Source organism: Cynocephalus volans, chromosome 15, assembly GCF_027409185.1.
Source record: "Cynocephalus volans isolate mCynVol1 chromosome 15, mCynVol1.pri, whole genome shotgun sequence".
Taxonomy (NCBI): domain Eukaryota; kingdom Metazoa; phylum Chordata; class Mammalia; order Dermoptera; family Cynocephalidae; genus Cynocephalus; species Cynocephalus volans.
In genome coordinates, this window is record NC_084474.1 from 55524346 (window position 1) to 55545032 (window position 20687).

A 20687-nucleotide genomic window follows, 5' to 3' on the forward strand; every position below is an offset into this window, starting at 1 on the left:
CAGTAGTACATTTGAGTGGACTTAAACTTATTTTGAATTTCTGAGATGTTTAATGTGTGTCATCCTGTTGAGTTCCATGTAGCTCTGTTCTGTCTACCTTAAGACTGTGTGTGTGTGTGTGTGTGTGTGTTTTACCATTACAAAAAGCATGGAGAGAAAACTAATAGAGGAGTATAATTCAGAAGGATTTTAGGCCAAAACACTGAAGTAAAACCAACAAGGAGCAGTTCAAATGGAATAAATGGAAATCCACTTAGGATTTACAAAAATGTATTGAACGAGTACAAAATATGGACAGCTATCTGTCTTGGCTTACCCCTCACCACAGTATGAGTCAATGTGTTAGTTTATCACCAGCTTACTGAGTCAAGCACGATTTCTCTGCTTTAAAAGATGAGAATGAAACCGTAGGTTAGAAGAACACACATCTTTATCACACAAAGTTATCTTCATTCATTGAGAGCCAGCTCTTGTGAAATTAATATTTGAGGATGTCTTGTTTTTATTGTCATTTTTAGTGAAACATTGCTTGGCTAGACTCCACACAATGGGGAAAGAGGTCTGGGATGGTGAGTAGGCTATAAACCATGTTTACAAGGGAGACCTTGGAAAGTTGCTGTATTTTGTTGTTCTGTGGGGCAGATCTGAGCGCCATGGGTGGAGAATACCTCACTGTTAGAAAAAATCATTACAACACCTAGATATATCCAGTATCAGAATGGCTTGCCTTATGAAATAAACATCCTTTCTCTAAAGTTCTTATCAAAGAGGTCACCTGATTGTGTCTGGGGCAGTGCAGCAGGGTTTTTTAGCACTTTGTGGGAGGCCAAGTGGATAGGCTCCAAGATCCCTTCTCATTCAGCAATTCTCTGATGTCAAGTAATTCACAGTACGGGAAGCCCATAAATAGTTCTGTACTTTGAGAAAGTTTTGTGAAGTGGGGAGAACTACTCTGATATTGGCTTTTATTTATCTATCTATTTATTTGTTTTTGGTGGCTGGCCGATGCAGGGATCTGAACCCATGACCTTGGTGATATAAGGCTGCACTCGAACCAACTGAGCTAAACAGCCAGCCCTGACATGTTTTAACATACAATCTGCTTGATCTTTATTGTCCTCATCTTTCTCAGATGCTTATAAATTTTAAATGGGGAGAATATTGAGTCAAAATAGGAGTCAGGATACCTTTATCGCACATGGACTTGAGTTATACTTCTGACTGTAGGGTATATTTGTGTTTCATGTTTTATTAGGCTCCTAGATGTCAAACTTAGGAATGCTGCTTATACCGGGCGAATGGTATTGTAATATTATAAATATAGTTTAGGTTAGGACCATCCTTCAGAATGTCAGTGGACTGTACTCTTAAATTGCCAAGTTTCATCAGTTACTTAACCAGTGTATGTACAGTATTCATAAATTATATGCATGTACTTCAGTTATAAAACATTCACAGTATGAGATGAAAAAATGTTCTAATATGTTTTTTCCGCATCCCAGTGGATCATCTTACATTACTACCTGGTACATACACTCCTTACTTTGGAAACCATTGCTTTTTGTCATGGAACTTGTCATCTTCGTTTCCCATTTGTTTTTAATCAAAGGAGTTTTTAGCAACTCACAGATGTATACATTTACATAAATCAATAAAAGCAAATGAAATGTAATAAGGGTCCTGCAGTGTGTAAAACATTCAGCAAAGCATGTGAAAAGCATAAGAGACTTGAAAAAGTACATGGGTGAAGGGCGCTTGGCAAGACTTTTTGTGCATTTAGCACATGTAGTTTGGAACACAATACTACTTGAGAAGTCAGGACTGAAGAGGGATTTGCATGAATATGCTTAAAGGTGAAGCCTTAGAAATAGGTGGTATCTTTAAGGCAATATATAATCAAAAAAACAAGCTGAGATTAAAACCTTGAAAAGTCCCCACGTTTAGGGAATGGGTAAAGACAGAGCTAGGAAAAGTAACTGAGAGAGCCATCAGATGGGGTAGGTAGAGTCCCAGAATAATATAGATTCTCAGAAGATCTGTGTGAAGAGTTTGGGCAAAGGCTGGTGTACTAGTCCATTTTGTGTTGCTATAACAGAAATACCTGAGACTGGGTAATTTATAAGAACAAAGGTTTATTTGGCTTATGATTCTGGGACAGCTGTGTCTGGCATGGGCCTTAGGCTGCTTCTACTCATGGCAGAAAGCGGTAGGCAGCCGGCGGGTACAAGCAGATCACATGGAGAGAGGAAGCAAGAGAGAGAGAGGAGGTGCCACAGGGTCTTTTAAACACCCTGCGCTTGCGGGAACTAATAGAGCGAGAACTCACTCACTACCCCTCCTCCCCCAGGGAAAGCATTAATCCATTCATGAGGGATCCACCCCCATGACTCAATCAGTTTACAACACTGCCACATTGGAGATCAAATTTCCACATGAGTTTTGGCAGGGACAACACATCCAAACTCTATCAACTGGGTACTCAGGAGCATGAACTACCATTCATTCACTGAATGCCTGCTTTGTGCAAGTGAGTGGATTAGATGTCTCAACAGCAGTGGTCAACAATCCCAAATGCTTTTTCCCTGAGGTCAAGCGAGTGTTTTTTCAGGAAGATAAGAGTGGAAACTGAGTGGCAAGGAAGAAGCAAATGTGGACCCCTAACTTGAGATGCAAGTGGTGCAATGCAGTGAACATCCATCCATACTACAAACGGCTTCCTTCCGAGAGGCCTAAAGCACTGATGACCAATTAAACCTAATCGTTGTTTGGCAGAAGTGTTCACAGCTTAAAATGTGTTGTGATGGTGTTCATTTTTTTTTTAGGTACAATAAGCTCAATTTATACTTAAAATGACATGAAATACTAAGAAATGATTATGTGATATTTAAATAACATTAACCTATGCTCTTCAGTGTTTTAGCCCTAAGTGATTATTTTTTATATATGTTATACTTCATGTATATTTATATAAAACACATACAGTTTTATATGTAAATTGTATAAATTATTAATAATTATAAATATATAAATTATAGTAAAATAAGTATTTTAGTATAATTCATAAGCTATAAAATAATTACAAGATATATAAATTATGCAGGTTAATAATTATAGGTTATCTATATATAATTATATATATATATAAAATGTACTGGACTTTATTGGTAGCATGAAAATAGAATTTACCTTGAGCCACTCAGGGTACTACTACTGATTTTGTGATACCCTTCCAAACCAGTAAAGTTCCTTGGCTCTAAAGGGATATTTTCTGCCATCTCACAGCACTGTAAGGAGTATTTTTTTTAAGTGTGTGAAGTACTTTGTAAAGCATAAAGGCCTTTGAGGTGTGGTGCAGCGGTTCTCCAGGGTGGTGTGCAGCATACTGGTGTGTGAATTCCAGCTGTGGAAAGCAAGTTGTTAACTAATTATCACTTTAAAGTACCAAAGTTTGTAGACTGTTTTATAAACTAGAATGGATTCAGGGTTATTCCCATAGAAATATGACTCAGTAGCATTTTGGTGTATTTTCTTGAGAGGAACACTGTCGAGGACAGGATCACTGTCAGTATTGATGTCCTTCCTGAGCTACTGTCTTAACACTAAGATCCTTTTTTTTTTCTTTTAAGGAAAGGCGAAATGTAGTTCTGCCCTGTGATTTACTACTACTACCAGATTTGTTTTATTGACCTTTCATTAGTCCTAAAGCTGTAACACTTTAACACTCTGTTTTTATTTTAAGTTCTGATCATTTGGGGGTAATGGTTGTTTCTTGTCCTTAGGATGAAGCAGTAGGGGGTTAGAGTTTAGAGCGTGGGCTCTAAACTTGACCTCTGTTTGAGTTTCGGTCCTGCCCCTACCTGTGTGATTTTTGATAAGTCACTCAACCTATCCAGACCTCAGTTTCATCATCTGTAAAGCAGGGATGGTAATAATAAGTTAACTACCTCTTAAATGTGATGAAAACATTAAGTGCTCAGTATTCAATAAATGTTAGCCAAACACAATAAGTAACCTAATTTTCTGACCCTGGCAGATATGCTGCTTGAATATTTGTTGTCTGAATTATTGGAGAGTACCAAGTGACCTTGGAAAAGTCACTTAATTTTTCTGAGTTTCAGTAAAATGAAGATAATACCTAATCCCAGGGTTGTTCTGAGGCTTAAATGAGATAATGTGAAAGCACCTATAGGACAGTTTGCTCCACAAATAATTAGTGTGTTCTATGGGACACAGCAGTGGACAAAGTAGACAGCAGTTTCAGTATTCATGCAGCTTGTGCAGAGTAGGAACAAATACATGTTGGTTTTCAGTCAGAGAAGCGGGGAAATGCCACACCATACAAGTTACAAAATTAGAAGGCAGTTCTCCCTTTGATGAAGAGAGCAAGTTTTATTCTCCACAGAATTGATGATGCTTTCTAGTCACCAGCAGCTGCAAAGATTGCTACGACTGTGTACCAGTACAAGTGGTAGTAGTTGCTAACTGGCTGCTGAAAGATTTATAGAACTTTAGTAAGAACTTAAAGCTGCCTTTCTGGAGCATTGGCCCGAATTTATTGTGTGCCAGTGGTTACCCATTCTGCTCCTGTGGGAACAAATGTTAAATGAAATCTGGAGTACACCTCCAGCGGTCTGGAGCCCTGAGTGGTAAACCAGAGGCTCCAGGGCACAGGAGATATTATTTTTAACTCTTTTCCAGTTGAAGATCATGTCTGGAAGAGGTATGGGGAGTGAACAGATGGTTTTATACATAGTATCAAGTAAGAGTTAGTTTTTCTGGACTAATTTATAATAGTATTTCAAGTTTCTAATGGGGCCGGTGGGAAGCTGATGCCAAAACTGGATTAGAGGTGGAACAAATTAGGGGAAACACCTGTGAACGATAAAAGGGGGAAAGAGCAGGGGTGGGCTAGGATGGCCTTCACACCATGATGCAGTTCTCACACCTGTGAAAGGAAAAGGGTGAGAAGAAAGGAACAGTTGGGTAGAAAAGCCTCAGATTGCAGTGCAGTTCTGAGAAAGCTGCTGACAGACCGATGGGTGAAGAATCCTGGGCAGAGCAGTGCAGAGCCAGTGCTATACCCCCACTGTGCTAGATCAGCAGCTGGGAGCAGCCTTGGGAGGGGGCAGGGCCTGGAAGGTATGGCCTCACCTTGAATACAGTGGTGAGTCCTGAAGGGCAACAGCTGGGGCCGACAGTCAGCCAGGCTTCCCGCAGAGAATGGAGCAACACACTTTCTTGGGTGCTGCAGACCCTAATTTGCATGCCTTTTGGAGGAACTGGCATATGAAGGTAGGTCCTTAGGAATCCTATATGCAAAAGCCGCCACATCTAGATCATCATTCAGTCTTGGTCACCTAGGTGCCACGCACTGGGGTTGCAACCCTGAGCATGATAGAAGGGCCCTTGCCATCATGCAATTTACAGTCTACTGGGGCACACAGGAGCGCACCATAAAAGAATACAAAGGGAGTGTCCTACTCTAGATAGGCAGCCATCAAATTCCTCTCTGGACCCAGGTAACCTGGGGCTTGCAGGCCACGGGAACAGCAAGTACAGAGGCCAAGAGGCAGGAAAAGAGTTTTAGGAATGGAAAGAGGGCCCAAGTGTCAGAGTGAAGGGAACACTCCAGGGGATGGGATGGCATAGGATGAGGTTTAGAAGTGAGTTGGAACCAGATGACATGAGGCTTTGTCTGCTGTAGTAAGGCTTTGGGGCTTTATTTTAAATGCAGGAGAGTGATGTGATCTGATTTACATTTGGTAAAAAGCACTCCTTGCTGTGTGGAGGATCATTTGGAAGGTGGTAGGTGTGGTGGTGGGAGACAGATTAGGAGTAATCTGGAATAACAGTAATCTAGATGAAAGATGGAGACTTGGACCTGGGTGCAGATATTTTAGAGGTCGAACCAACTGGACCTGCTGGTGGCTTCTCTGTAGCATGAAAGGAAAGGAGGAACCAAAGATACCTCTGAGGTTTCTGGGTTAATCAGCTGGGTAGATAGTGATGCCAGTTAGTGAGATGGTAGAGGAGATGGGTGAAGGAAGAGATTGGGGAGGAGTGTACTAGGAAATTAAGAACTCGGTTTTGAACATAAGTTTGGGATGCCCATTAGCCAAGTGGCAGTGTCAGATATATTGTATTTGAAGCACATATGTCCGGAGGCATATATGATTCTGGGAGAGAGGTTGAGCTAGAGATATAAATTCCAGAGCTGTCAACATGTAGAAGGTATTTAAAGCCATAGGATTGTATGAGATCACATAAGAGAGCCCAGGACCAAGTCCTGAGGAACCCCAACATTCAAAAGTTAAGTAGGGGAATAGGCAGGAAAGGAGAGAAGAACAGCGTGGGGGAGGGGCCTTCCAGAAGCTCAGAGAGGAGGGTGCCTCAGGGAGGAAACACTGTTAAATACTTCAGACAGGGGGGCAGGTAAGATGAGAGAGAAGTCTCAGCAACCTGAGGGCAGAATGGTGAACTTAACAAGAGTATTTGCGAATGAGTGGTAAGGATGGAAGCCAAGTTAGTGGGTTAAAGAAGGAATGGGAGATGGGAATGTAGAAACTGTGTGTGGACCCCTGTTCAAGAGTTTTCTCGTGAAACGGAACTGAGAAGTGGGCTAATCACTGGAGGAGGATATGGAGGCAAGAGAGTCTTAAATTTTTATTTATTCATTCATTAATTTGTTCTAAGATAGAAATTGTAAAAAGAACATTGGGACTAATAGTTTTCATCCCACCGCTGAGATTAGACTCTCAAAAAGGGAGATTAAAAGCTGCCCCCAGCCACTGGGGTGGAGAGTGCCCAGGTCAGCAGGGACGCCCCCTGGATCAGGACAATCAGGGTGACTGGGAGACAAGTTTCCTGTCAGCAGGTGGGAACCCCTGGAGGTTGGTCCTGGGTTTTGTCATTAGATTTCTTCTCACCTAGCTCTGAGGTAATGAATCCTAAGTTCCTGTAAGAATGCTGAGTGATAACCTAAACATGGCCAGCCTTTGAGGGACTCAAGTAAAGAACCCTAACAGCAGGAGGAAGAGGCCTTCTCCCACCTCAGCACACCATGGCAGCAGCTACAGGAAGGACAAGGCCAGCATTTGGGACCTAAGACATCAAGACAACAAGGTCTGTTTCTGAGATACAGCAGTACCATTTATTGCCAATTAAGGCGTAATGGCTGTGGGGCAGAAAGCATCAGTGGGTATCAGTAGCACTAAAAGTCAGCAGTCAAAAGTAATCTCTTGTCATTTCTTTTGTAAGAGTTTTCCAAACTCTTGATCGCCTCTTGCAAGCAGATGACCTGGGGAGCAAATGTTATGGCCAAGTGATGGACCGCTAGCAAGGGCCAAAGCTCTCCCTGTGAAGAATGTGCTTGCCACAGATTCAGTGACGTCGCCTAGAAGACGTTAAGCTGAATTTTGAGAGGATGGAGAAATTGCTCAGGAGAAACTGTAAACCTTGGTATTCTTAAGAAAACATATGACACAGAGCAATTGGGGAATCCCTCAATTTACATGAAAAAATAGCAGGAGGAAAAGATAAAGAATGTGGCCAGGTTGAGAGCCACCACTTTTTAAACTTTAGAGAAGTATAACACTTTTGAAAAGGCTCTGTTCTATAGGATACCTGTTTTCTTTTCACATTAACAGATATTGTACTTTCCATTTCTTCATCATCAAAGATAGTTTTCTCAAAATTAGGATGAAATAAACATGGTTAAAAGAGAACACTATATAGAAGCGGTACAAAATATATTTATGTCTCTAGGCCCTAAAAACGTGTATTCAAGGCACTGAAAAGATTTGCAGGTATAACTGAATAGCCATAAGTTCTTCAAGCTTATGATAAATGGGAGTGGCCAAAAGACAGGAATCAAGGAAACGCCAACCCAGTTGTCCAAAAGGACAATTCAAGCCAGTAAGTTTGAATCTGCTTCCTGGAAAAATAGAATGTTTAATTAAAAAGACTATTTGTGAGACTGTAAAAAGGAATCAGTAAGGAAAAGTAGACCGTTTCTGTTTGGGTACCTTAGGAGGTGCTGGAAGTGGAGATTATCCCTACATCTAACAAAATCACTCAAAATATCCTCACATTATATGACAGAGAAATGTACACTGAGTTATTACTCAGTTTAGGTGAATTTATAGCTGCTTGAACAACCATATCCAAACCTCTCTAATAATGGAGTAATAATGTTTAACCTAGAGGGAGAGAGATCCCTAGCCCTCTGTCTAGTTCTAAGATTCTTTGAAAGCTGTGGTTGTGAACCTCTTTATTATGGAAGTGAATTTTAATATAAAGAATTTTGTCCAAAGTAATGTTATACTCTAGCCCAAGAATGGATGTATGGATAGACATATGCATGCTTAGAACAACCCAACAGATTCTTCCACACCTTCCAAACTTCTCCCTCTACCCATAATACCATAAAATAATATATAACAGACTTGGTTTTGGCTTATTAGTCTCTTAGTCCAACTTCAGCTGTTGTTTTTCATCTGTTAACTTTAGTGGCCCACTTGTGCTCAGTTCTGATCCAGACAATGGAGAATCATTTTAGCAAGAGCTGAAGTGATTTTTATTCCCCCATAGATGTCCAAAGCCCAGCCTACTGTCATGCAATGTGCATCCACATTCTGTCTTTGCAAGCTTAGCTGGCCAAGTTCACAAGTTTTGAATTGAACAGACATGAACTAAGTGCATTCTTGCAGACATAGCTGAAGACTAAACTTTGGAGATATTTGCTTCCCAAAGAAACCCCTTTGGCAAACCTCATTTTTATCCCTACAAACTAGCCCAATTTTCCAATCACATGGATTTTGTGAAATATTTTTGGAGAGAACAAGATTTATTGAAGAGCTGGTGGGTCCTTTAAAAGGTCTTTATCCCGGATGAAGACAAAATTAAATTTATTTGCTGAATATAAATCATCAGGGTAAGAAGGTAAATTTTAGTCAAGAAGGTGCCTTTGTTTGACTATGGGTTCAGCTGTGTGCAACAGAGAACTAAAGTGTCAATGGCTTAAGCAATATCAAGGTTTGTTTCTCTTACGTAAGAGTCTGAGAGTCTGCAGCCCAGGACTAGTATGCTCCATGGTGTCACAGACCCAGGCTCCTGTCTTATTGCTTCATCATCTCTAGGGCATGGCCCTCATCTGCCTGGTCCAAATGGCTCCCAGCAACCACATCCATATCCCAGCTTTGTGTGACTCTGTCCAGACAGGAGAGAGGAGGAAGGGGATGCTCCCTCCCGAGAGACTGCACCCATTATTCCCCCTTACACAATACACACACACACACACACACACACACACAGCTACAGAAAATGTCTATTCACACACACACACACACACACACACACACACACACACACACCCAGCTGCAGAAAATGTCTATTTGGGGCAACCAGTAAAAACAGATTCTATTAAGAGGTAAAGAACAGACATAACAACAAGTAGTCTTTCCAGCATATTCCTGCGAAATATAAAATTTAAGAAGGGGCAGTAGGTGAGCCAGGAAGAGAGGGAGAGAGGAATCATCATCTCATCCAAAGAATGACTTTGGGCTTCAAGCATCTAAGCCACCATCAAAAAGACTTGCACTCTTCCTGGTTCTTTCTTAGAGGACATCAGTCAAGCTGGAGGGAACACTCCTCTAGGGGGCCATGAGCCTGAGTTTCTGACCCACCCTCAATCAGAGCCTCTGCAGCCTCGCTAGCACATCACAAGAACCACAAACAGGATCCTCTAATGAGGAGCTGGTCAGAAAGTGGAGGGAGAAGGTCCTTCCTGCAGCAAAGCTAATTAAAAGGAAAAACCTGTTTTCTACATGTGCCTCTTCAATATGCATACATTCTGCTTTCTTGTCGTTACATGCCTCACTTGTCACCAAAGCATTTTCAATCAGTTCCTGGGTGTTGTTCTTATGTCTTTAGATTCAGCACATTCTTTCCTTAGTGCTCCTCCCTTTTATTCCTCCAGCTGCTTAAAACCATTTTCTAGAGCATTTGAACAAACCCACATACATTCCCCTCCCCCCCCCCTTTTCTTTTTTGAACAAAGAGAATGCTGCTTTCTGTTACCAGAAAGAAAAAGACAATTTCATCCTTTAGGTCCACATGGCAGATCTCAAGTCGAGCATTCTTTTTTCTACCTGTGTGGAACTTTAATTAGTTTAAGTGGGAGGTCTGTGCTAAGAAACAGGGTACCATATCTGCAGTCACGATCTGCAGAGCAGATTTTTTCCCCTTAATATTGCTATTTCAAACTGAATCCCACTTGCAGTTTTGGTACTAAAAACCTGTGTGTTGGACAACAGCTACTAGTCCTTTCCAGGTTGTTAGCATTAGCCATAGGCTTTCCTGACAGACTCAGCCTATAAGAGCAAAACCCGTTGCTTAAAGTGCTGTATGATTGACAAAGCATTTTCACATGCATTGTCTTGTTTTAGCCACACACTTACCCAGGTAGGAAATAAACAATATCACCCCCATTTTGGTGATGAAAAAATTGAGGCTTGGAATGGGTGACAGAGAATAAACTAAAACTGGGTACAATCTGTCTCTGCATTGCTAATGTAAAAATGCTAAAGAACTGTCTACCGTTAAAAGAGAATGAATATCTATTTTTAACAATGTGCTAAATGTTCTTTTCTACTTTCCATGGTCCAAGATTGTCCTAAACTTTGATTTGATAGAATTATTTTCTACAGTCAGGCTTTGAAATTCTTTTCTGCCTCTGGGTCTTGCTTTGCTTTGAGGTAAAGATGGCAAGCACGGATCTTTCTTATATAATCTCTAGGCCTTATATTTTAGTTCTCTCCCTGAAAAAAATTTGTAATGCCACTTTGAGTCTACCATAGTAAAGGGAAACAATCTCAGATATGCTATTTAAGAATTAGACATTTATGATTAAAGGAACTATATGTAAATATTGCTTATCCAGAAGCCTTCTGAATATTTCATTTCCAGTGGAAATGATGGATGTTTTTAAGCAACATTATCTATTACAAAACAATTTGAAAAGTGGAGGAAAATCCCACAAGGGTAATGAGAACTGTTTTTTGTAGAAAGTAGCCAGTTTTCACAAAAAGTGCTGTTATCACTTTATAACTCTTGCTAGAAAATGTATTTTATATTAAAAATGCCAAGCAAACCATCATTGTTCTAAAGATTCTTTAGAATGGAAGTAAATATTTGATCTTTTTAACATGTATCAGCACGTACCTGGATGAGCTTTTTAAAGAAAAATTACAAGTTTTATAAAATCTAAGAAACTTTAAAACTGTGTCATTTATAATTTAAAATTAATGCAGTTGAAATTCAGTGGTTGACTCATAGCTCCCACATTCATCTTCAGTTCTCTTTAGCTCATATGGTTTTCTTTAAAATTAGTGATATCAGCTAAATGAGACGATTTACCACTCCTACCCACAGAAAAAAGTGATGTTGTGAGCATGACACAAGCAGGCTGGCTGCTCATAGTTGACCACCAGTATTAGTACAGATTCAGGAGCAAAATCCAAATAAGACAGTCTGATCATTTCCACCCATTTGTTTTATACACATAAGCCATGTTTTTAGAAGGAATTTTATATATAGATGGGATCTTTGAAGGCTTTCAATCTGGCCTCTTTATTTTGTATATGTGGGAACTGAGGCACAGAGGTTCAGCAACTTGCCCAAGGTCACACAGCTGATAATGATAGGATGAGACTAGAATGCAGCTTTCTGTGACTCCAAAGTCTGCTCTGTCTACTACATAGCTTCACAGAGAGGAGATAATCTGCCCCAAATCATTTGGCCCCTGCCCTTTCCACAGCTCCACATTGCTGCCACCCAACAGTGCCTTCCATTGGTGTCATGCTAATGCTCATTAGGAGGCAATTTGACGTTCTGTAGAAGCCCTCCAGATAGGTGAAGCCAGCTATCTATCTCCCCCTAGATCTTCTCAACTCCACCTTTTGCAATCAATGTAGACTTCTCCAGACTGAGCGGTTCTTTCAGTGCTTCCTGTGATTTGCTCTCCAGGTACCCTCTTCTGGACACATTCATTTTCAGTGCCCCTTTTATTCAAATGGGACCTACTCAAAAGGGACTCCTCCAACTTGTTCCTCATCCTTGTATTCCCATTGTCCATTAATCCCACTGCTGTCCTTCCTGTCTCCCAGCCCTTGAAATCCAGTCATCTTTGCCTTTTCTCCTTCCCTCTCAACCCACAACACCCAAGCAGTTTCTCCCACAGCTGACCCTCTTTCACTTCCACTGCTTAATAGTTTTTACCTTGACTGTGGAGATGATCTCTTAACTGGTTTCCTTGCATCAGGTCTCTCCAGATATGCGGTACAAGGTCCAATTGCTGTTGGTTTATCGCCCCTTGGGCTAAGAAGCACCTTCCTGGATTCTGGTTCTGCTGTACCCCTGTCAGCTCTGTGGTTTTAGGTACATCATTTAAACCTCTACTTTCTGTTTCTCTACTTAAGAAGTGAAGATGTTGAACAAGACCATAAATCTCTAAAAAGTTGCCTCCAATTCTAAGCCTCTGAATCTGTCAACCAGACTGCTTCCAAAGAAATCTTCCTAAGACACTGACCATTCTTTTCTTTTCTTTTTTTGGCTGCAAAATCCTTTCACATAAGTTCCAATTTCCTTAGCCTGGCACTAAGGTCCCACTACAGACTGGCACCAAACTCTCTTTCCTACTTTATCATTTCTTGTGCTTCTTCACAAGCCCACTCTAAAGCTAAACTCAGCTACTCCCTTTTTGTCATTTTTGTGCCAAGCTTTCCCATCTCTTTGCTCTAGCAGCACCAAATGCTTTCTACCTTGTGCCATAGGTGGAACATGTGCCATGTCTTTCTAAGCTGCTTGGAGGGAGGGCCCACACCTTCTTCCTCATCTCTCATGTAACACCTAGCACTTAGTAGGCACCAATAAGTCATTGTTGAATAAATGTGCTCCAGTCCAAGCCTGGAACTGCACTAGAATGTTTTGGCCATCACATCATATTTTTGACTCATACTGGGCTTCCAGTCAAATAAAATCCTTAAGCCTTCTTATATAATCTTTAGTTAAGCTAGTTCTTTTCTATGCTTTCCTTTTGCATGCTTTTGAACTGGTATTAGGAATTTTTCTGCTAAAGTTTAATTTTCATCCATTGTTCTTGTCTATACAGATCTTTTTTATTATGATTCTCTTATCTAGTTTATTAGTGTCCCACTGTGTTATCCACAGGTGCAGTGGGTATATTGATTATGTTTTGTTGAAGTTGTTGATACAAATGTTAAACAGGAGAAAAACCAGTAGCTTGCCAGCTTGACAACTCATCCTCTAGCTTGACAATGATCTCTTACCTAGCAGTCTTTGGATATAGTTATTTAACCAAATATGACTTGCCCTTCATTTTGTTGTAATTCATTGTATGCACAGATAATGAAGAGTAATCATCTACTGATTCATTCAACTCATTTATTGAACCATTTACAAGGCAGTACGCTGGGCATTGTGTAATATAAAACAGTTATTAAGATTTGGCCCCTGTCCTCTTTGAGCTGCAAAGAGGAAATAAGACTCATGTGCAGACAAATGTAGTACCAGGTAGAATGTGAGGCAGAATATAAGAGGTAAGTCAAAGGGCTTTGGGTGAGTCCTCGCAGAATGAGTAATTTTTCATAAGTGGAGATGAGGTACAGGCTAAGGTGCTGGAACAAAGAGAGTCTGAAATACAGAGGCTTTATTACAGTGGCAGTTAATTTTTCTCAACCGTCAGGATAGGCAGGTGGTCCAAGTCTAGTTGCCTTGCCCTCTCAACACTAGGCTTCCACTTGTGTGCTCAGGATGACTGCTTCAGTCCTCACCATCTCCCAGCGAGAAGGAAGGGAGAAAGAGACCAAGGTGTACCACTCAGTCATTTTAAGGAAGGTGCTTACGTGGCTTCATTCCTATCACATTAGCCTGAGCTTAGTCCATGGCTACATGCAGCAGAAAGAGAGTCCAGGATATGTAGTCTTATGTTGGGTAGCCCCATGCCCAGCTAAAACTCTTGCTTTTGAAGAAGGAGAAAACAGATAATTGGGAACAAATAAGCAATCTCCCACCAGGAGAAAGAGAAGAATTCCATGTGAGGAGAAAAACTGTAGAAGAGGGTGCTGATTGATTAATTATATCTCAGCTGAGTGGATGTTACTGGGAACATAGATTTGGGTTCAAGAGAAAAAAGTTAGAACTCGTAGAGAAGGAATGGGCTGTCTTGAGAGTTAGTGTTCTCTGCTTCTGAAAGTGATCAAGAAAAGTGTCAAGAAGAATTTTTACTTGGAGAATGGGTAAGGTTTAAGACTCAATAACTATAATTATAGATAGGGGTGAAGAGGAGAGGCCCTGGAGACTGGCAGACTAAACTGTCAGGGAACTACCAGACTAGCCCAGATGGAAGCAGTAAGGCCTGGAAGGAAGGGATGTAGAAGAGACAGTGTGAGTAGAGAATAAGCAGGGCCTGGCTGTGCACCTACGCACATGAGCTGTGTACCCGTGAGCATGAACCATCTAGTATGTGTCTCTCAGAAAGCAGCTGGGGACAGGGAAGGGCAGATCTGGGAGCACATTAGCTGGGCCATCATAGAAATTCTGAAAGGTGCACCTAGGAAGCCCTTTCTTTGCTGTGGTCAGACGTGGGCTTTGCTGTGTCTTCCCAAGCAAAATAGAACCCAGTTCTTTCTGTGTAAAACAATGAGCGTCACAATATATAGTCTGCTCATGAGAAGGCATTTGTTCATGCAGAAGTGTCTTTTCTCACTCTCCTGACTTTCATTTCTGTTTAAATTCAGTAAAAGCATTACCCAATTTTAAAATAGTGTGGCCCATTTCCCCCCACTCTCAGTCCACCAAAGGTATTTAATCTATTTGTTCTGAAAATGCAACTGTTCTCTGGATTTATATGTGCTCTGATAGGATGTTTTGTGTAACAATAAACATCATTCCCTTTGGTGGATACTTCGTTGCTTTGTATTCTGTCCAAGAATGATATTTCACATCTGTTAAATAGTAGAATTTCCCCCACTAAGCAAATTACATGGGTGGCCAGTTTGTATTCCAAACCAAGGGAGTCAAAAGTTTGTAACTCCTAACTGCCATTCACGGCCTTGTCTAAGGAAAGAATCAGAGCCATAGATGGACGTTCTTGTCCAGCAGCCTCTGCAGATCCCTGAGAGGGGAGGGAGGCATAAATGGAAGAGGCCTGGGTTGATGATCCCCTCGCCCTGTGTGTGAATCTGAGGGCACTCCTGTTGGAAGGCAGTAGTATCCATAATGTTAGCATAATCCCAGAGGCTTCCTGGTATTGAGCACTTGCTCTGTGCCAGGCTTTTGCCTAAGAACTTATGCACATTCTCTCATTTACTCTTCAAAACAGACGTATGAAGCCAGTTCCTTCATTTCTCCCATTTTACAGATGAGGGAACTAAGCTCAGAGAGATTAAGTAGATTGTTCAAGGTCACACAGGATTCAAGCCTCTCTGTAGAGCTCCAGCACCCAAGCTCTTAATCACTACATCATACTCCTTAAATGGTCTGATGCCATGTAAAGACTGTCGCAGCCTCTCAAGCGTGTAAGCCAAGAAATCATGTCACAGGGAGGAGGATTTTGAGGAGGAGATCAGTGAGAACCTGGGCCCTGAAGGCAGGTGAAGGGGGCAGAATAGAGCTTTCCAGGGAGAGGGAGGGGAGGGAGGGAAGAGATGGGTGAAAGCACAGCTGAGGGAACACACAAGGCAACTCCTGGACCTCGAGTGGGCCAGACTCACTCCCATGGAAGTTGTGTGGCAAAGGAGTAAAGAGCACAGGCTTTGAGGGCAAGTCACCTGAGTTCACCCTAGCTGTTTGACCTTGGCCAAGGTAGTTAGCCTTCCTATGGCTTAATTTCCCTACATGTAAAATGAGCATAAGAGTAGTATGTATCTCAGGGGATTGCCTTGAGGATTAAGCAAGCAAATATATCTGAGATAGAGGCAGTTACTTATCCCACACTACCCTCTTTCTTCTTTTTCCATGGTAATAGACTTGCAGTTTTTAGCTGTGCACATGGCCACCCAGAATAAAGACTATACTGCCTGGCCTCCCTTGCAGCTGTATGTGGTGACATACATGTAACTGAGTCTAGTCAATGAAGTATAAGTAGATGTTATGTGGCAGCTACCTGGGAAGGGAAGCTGGCATGTGCTCTTTGCTCCCTTTTCCTTCTTTGTCCCTTCTTCCAGTCTGCTGCCTGGAATGTGGATGTGATGTCTGGCATTCTAGCTGCCATTTTGGAGCATAAGGATGAGGACAACACCCTAAAATCATGGGTCTGTGAGCTGGAAAGAGCCTGTCCCTGAAGGCTTCACAAACAAAGTCACTATACCAGTCCTTGGCCACCTCCTTCTATATTTTTACATGAGAGAGAAATAAACAACTATCTTATTTAAGTCACAATTATTTGGGGCCTCTGTTACTCATAGATGAACCTAATCTTAACCCGTATAACACACAAAACACTCAAAGTGATGTCTGGCACATAGTAAGCAGTTCAGTTAAGTGTTGGATAAGTGTTATTATTATTTTATGTCAAATAATGGATGAGGTGAAGCCAAATTATAGAATGGCTTGAAAAACAAGGGGAGAAGTTTGACCTTGAGGCAAAGTGAAGCTTGTATTTGTTACTTCTAAAATATGATTTGAGAGGAATTAAAATGACCCATAATCACTAGCATTATCTCATAAAGATAAAACGCAAGAGCTATGGAAAGCAGAGAAGAGAATTTTACCAGAACGCTAGGCTAAGGATGGTTATTAAAATTGTGCATAAAATTTAGGTCTGAACTGCTGGCTGCATAGGCTCTGAAAGATAGAAGACTTTTTAGCTTTTGAGAAGTTTCCTTTTGTGCAAGGACTTCATAAGACAGTTAAATCTAGCACTTCTGTGCAGGACAGATTGGGTGGGGAAGAAATAAAAGTCCATTAAGGAAGCCATTACAAGAACTGTGAAGTGATAAAGGGTGATGACATTGGGATGGAAATCAGGAACATATGCAAGATGATTCAAAGGAGCTTCAGAGGACTTAACGAGAAATAGTTATAGGGATAAAGGAAACACAACTGTCAAAGATGACTGAAGTTTCACATCTGAGCAATTAAAATACTCAGATGTCTGCTACTATAATGCTGTGTAACAAATAATCCCATAATCTTGGTGCATTACAACAATGAGCATTTATTTATTGCTTATGAGTGTGCAGGTTGCTGTAACTCTGTTGGGTGGCTAGAACTGTAGTCTTAGCTCTGGGCTGCTAGTTATGTTTACATCTCTTCCAAGTGTCTCCTCATTCTGGGACTAGAGGCTATCCAGGCAAATTCATCTCATGGCAGATGACAAAAGTGCAAGAGACTGAGCCAAGCCATGAAAGTTCATTTAAAGCCTCTGCTCACATCACTTCTGCTAATGTTTCTATTAGCCAAAGCAAGTCACGTGGCTAAGTCCAAAGACAAAAGGGCAAACAAACATTGGCCAACTCTACCAGGAGGCATCACAAGGTCACATAATGGGAGGAGTACAGAACGGGGAACAATAATCTGATTTACTGCAGCAACTAAAATAAAAGTGATAGACTAGACATGGAAATGAACAGTAAAGTGGAGTAGGATGTTAGGTTTCTTAAACATCTATACCTGTAATATGACAGGCATCTGTCTGATGACGCAAAGAGTTCTGATACTAAAGTCAGGAGATCTGGGTTCCAGATCTAACTGCGTGGCATACTCAGCATTTCTCTTGTTGCTATTTCCTGCCATAAATATTAAAACCAGACCATCAAATTGATTTTTTTCCCCTGCTTCTGAGTTTATCACCCATTTCTCTTCCCCTCACACACTGTGGCTAGGACCCTGCTGTAAGGTAGTTCCTGAGGTCAGCCTTGCAGCTTACATTAGCAGATCTGCCATAAAAACAGCTGTCAGAATTGGACATGTTACCAGATGAAAAGACTAAAAGGAAATATTCCAAAATGTTACTACATGGACTGGCCAGTTACCTCACTCGGTAGAACATGGTGCTGATAATGCCGAAGTGAAGGGTTCGGATCCCTGTACCAACCAGCCACCAAAAAAAAAAAAGTTACTACTACTGGCCAGACTTCAGGCTATATTTATGTCTTTCTGTACTGTCCAAACCTTCTATAATAAGCAAATATAAATTTTATAATCTCAAGTAATTTTTTATGATTTTTATAAAACCTTGCCATCGGCTCAACTCTATTTTTGCCCTTTTGCCAGTAAATATCTGAAGAAAAATTATACCTATGAAGCATGAGTCAGCATAATGGACCTGCCAGGCCATGCCTTCCTTGCAGGAATAGATTCCTGTCAACTAACACAATTTTAATACTAATTTCTAAGAAATTTGTTTTTTTTCTCCCAATTTCTTTCGGGGTGGGTGGGTGGGGACAGGATTTCTAGTTTGAATACAAAAAAGCAAGTAGAGTTTTTCCTCTTTTTTATTGCTTAGTTGTTGTTTTGGTTTTGACCTTTCTAGGAACTAAGTCATCCATGAAGTAGGCACAAGAAATCTACCAGTTTGTAAACTTTCAAAATAATCAGCCCCTCCAACACTTAGCTATGCCACCACCATGGTGCAGCTGACAGCAAGCCAAATTACTGACCTGGAAAAGAATACCCTGTGTGCTCTGGGGGTTGTGTTTACCATTCAAATTCTGATTCTCTCAAACCACAAGATAGTAGATTTTGAATGGAAGGCTTTGGAGTCAGGCTAATCCTGACTAGAATTCCCAACATAAACCCTCCTTGGAACCTGCCTCCCTCCCCACTACTATATAGTTTCATCTCTCAGTTAAAACTCCCCAGAGTCTATCTCCACTTCCTTCCTGTGCACTTTGCAACCTCACACAGCCTGGCTTCCATCTTCTCCCTTTGGTGACCCTGCCCCATGCATCATCAACAATCTACTTGTCAAGTCCAAAGTTCAGCCCCTAGTTTACTCTGGCCTCTTAGCTGTAGGTAAAATCTTCAGGTATTCATTCTTCAAACTTTTACTCCCTTGGTTTCTATGAAATCGTGCTGTCCTGGTGCTCCTTGGCTCTCTCTGACCATTTAAATTCCTGTCTCTCCCATTTATTCTTCCTTTTAGCATTTAATTGTTGTTCTGGATTCCACTGTTACTCTCACCCCCCACACTGTTTTGGTGGTTTGATTCGTTTTTAGTTTCGACCGTAATTCGTATGCTGATAACTCCAGTTCAGAACTTTCCCCTCTGAGTCATATTTCCTGGAACTGCTGGTCATCAGATGGATGTCACATGGGCTTGACACTCACCAGGTCCACAGCTGAACATTTCATCTCTGCATTAGAAGTCTTCGGTTGCAAGCAAGAGGAAGTGATCCTGACTAGTGCATTCACAGGAGAGATTAATTGGAAGGATTGCAAGGTGGTTCCTAGAATCAAGGCGATGACTGAGCCACCTGGTGTCTGGTGGGCAGGAACCAAGTCACTGTATAGATTCAAGTTCTCAGGAGCAAATTTGACATGCCCAGCTTGGCTCATGGCCCCACTTCTTAGGGTCTCTGATCAGAGTAAAGTGGGACCAGAGATACGAAAGGTCCCAGACCAACAAAAGCCAGCATGCCTCCCAAATCTGCTTTTTCTTCCACATTCCCCATCTCAGTTGGTGACCCTGCCATCCATCCGTCTACTTTAACACCTACATGGGGCGGCGGGGCCGGGGGGGTAATTCTCTCTCTCTCTGTCTCTCTCTTTCTCATATCCAAAGCCAACCAATTATTAAGTCCTGAGATTTTACCTCTTAAAGTAGTTCTACAAAAAGTTGCCTCCTCTCCATCACCTGGACCTCTGACCTAGTTTCGGACCTTATTATCTCTTGCCTTTATGACTATTAAGCCTCCTAAAAAGTCCCTCTGTCTCATCTATTTCAAATCTGTTCTCCACATAATAGCCAAGGTGATCTATCTAAAACCCAAATCTGACCATGTTACTTCCCTGATTAAACTCTTTACTAGAAGGTAAGCCGTGGGACTTACAGTCCAGATTTTTTGATACAAAAACAAAATTCTGCCATGGCCTGGCCCCTGTCTATAACTCATAGTCCACATCCCCTGCTTTGCTGGTTACTCTGCAGTCATGTTCTCCTTAGCTTATAACAACCACCCTGCCCCCTTCTCTCCTTATACCCTATCCCCAACCTGGCTGGTACCAACTCATCTTTAAAACTCAGTTGAGACCTCACTTCCCCCAGGATGCCATCCCTTAAGTTTTCCTAACATCTTACATTGTTTTGAAGATCACTCCTTAGTGCTCCTGTAATGCCTTAAACATATCACCATCACTGCACATAATCCACTTTTGACAAATATCTATTTATGTGCCTATCTCTTCTATCTGTAATTCTTGAAAAGCAGGGACAGAACGAGGTGTATAGGAGGTGCTCAATAAATGTGTTTTGAATGATCACTGACCTTGGTAAATCATATAAACTCTCTGGGTTTCAGCTTCCTCATTGCAAAGAGGGGATAACTACCAATCCCATGTTGTGAATATAAATGAGTTCATATAAATGAACTGCCTTGCACTGTGCCTGGCATATAGTAAGGGCTCAATTAAAAGTCACTTTCCTCAGCATCATTCATCCTCCTGCA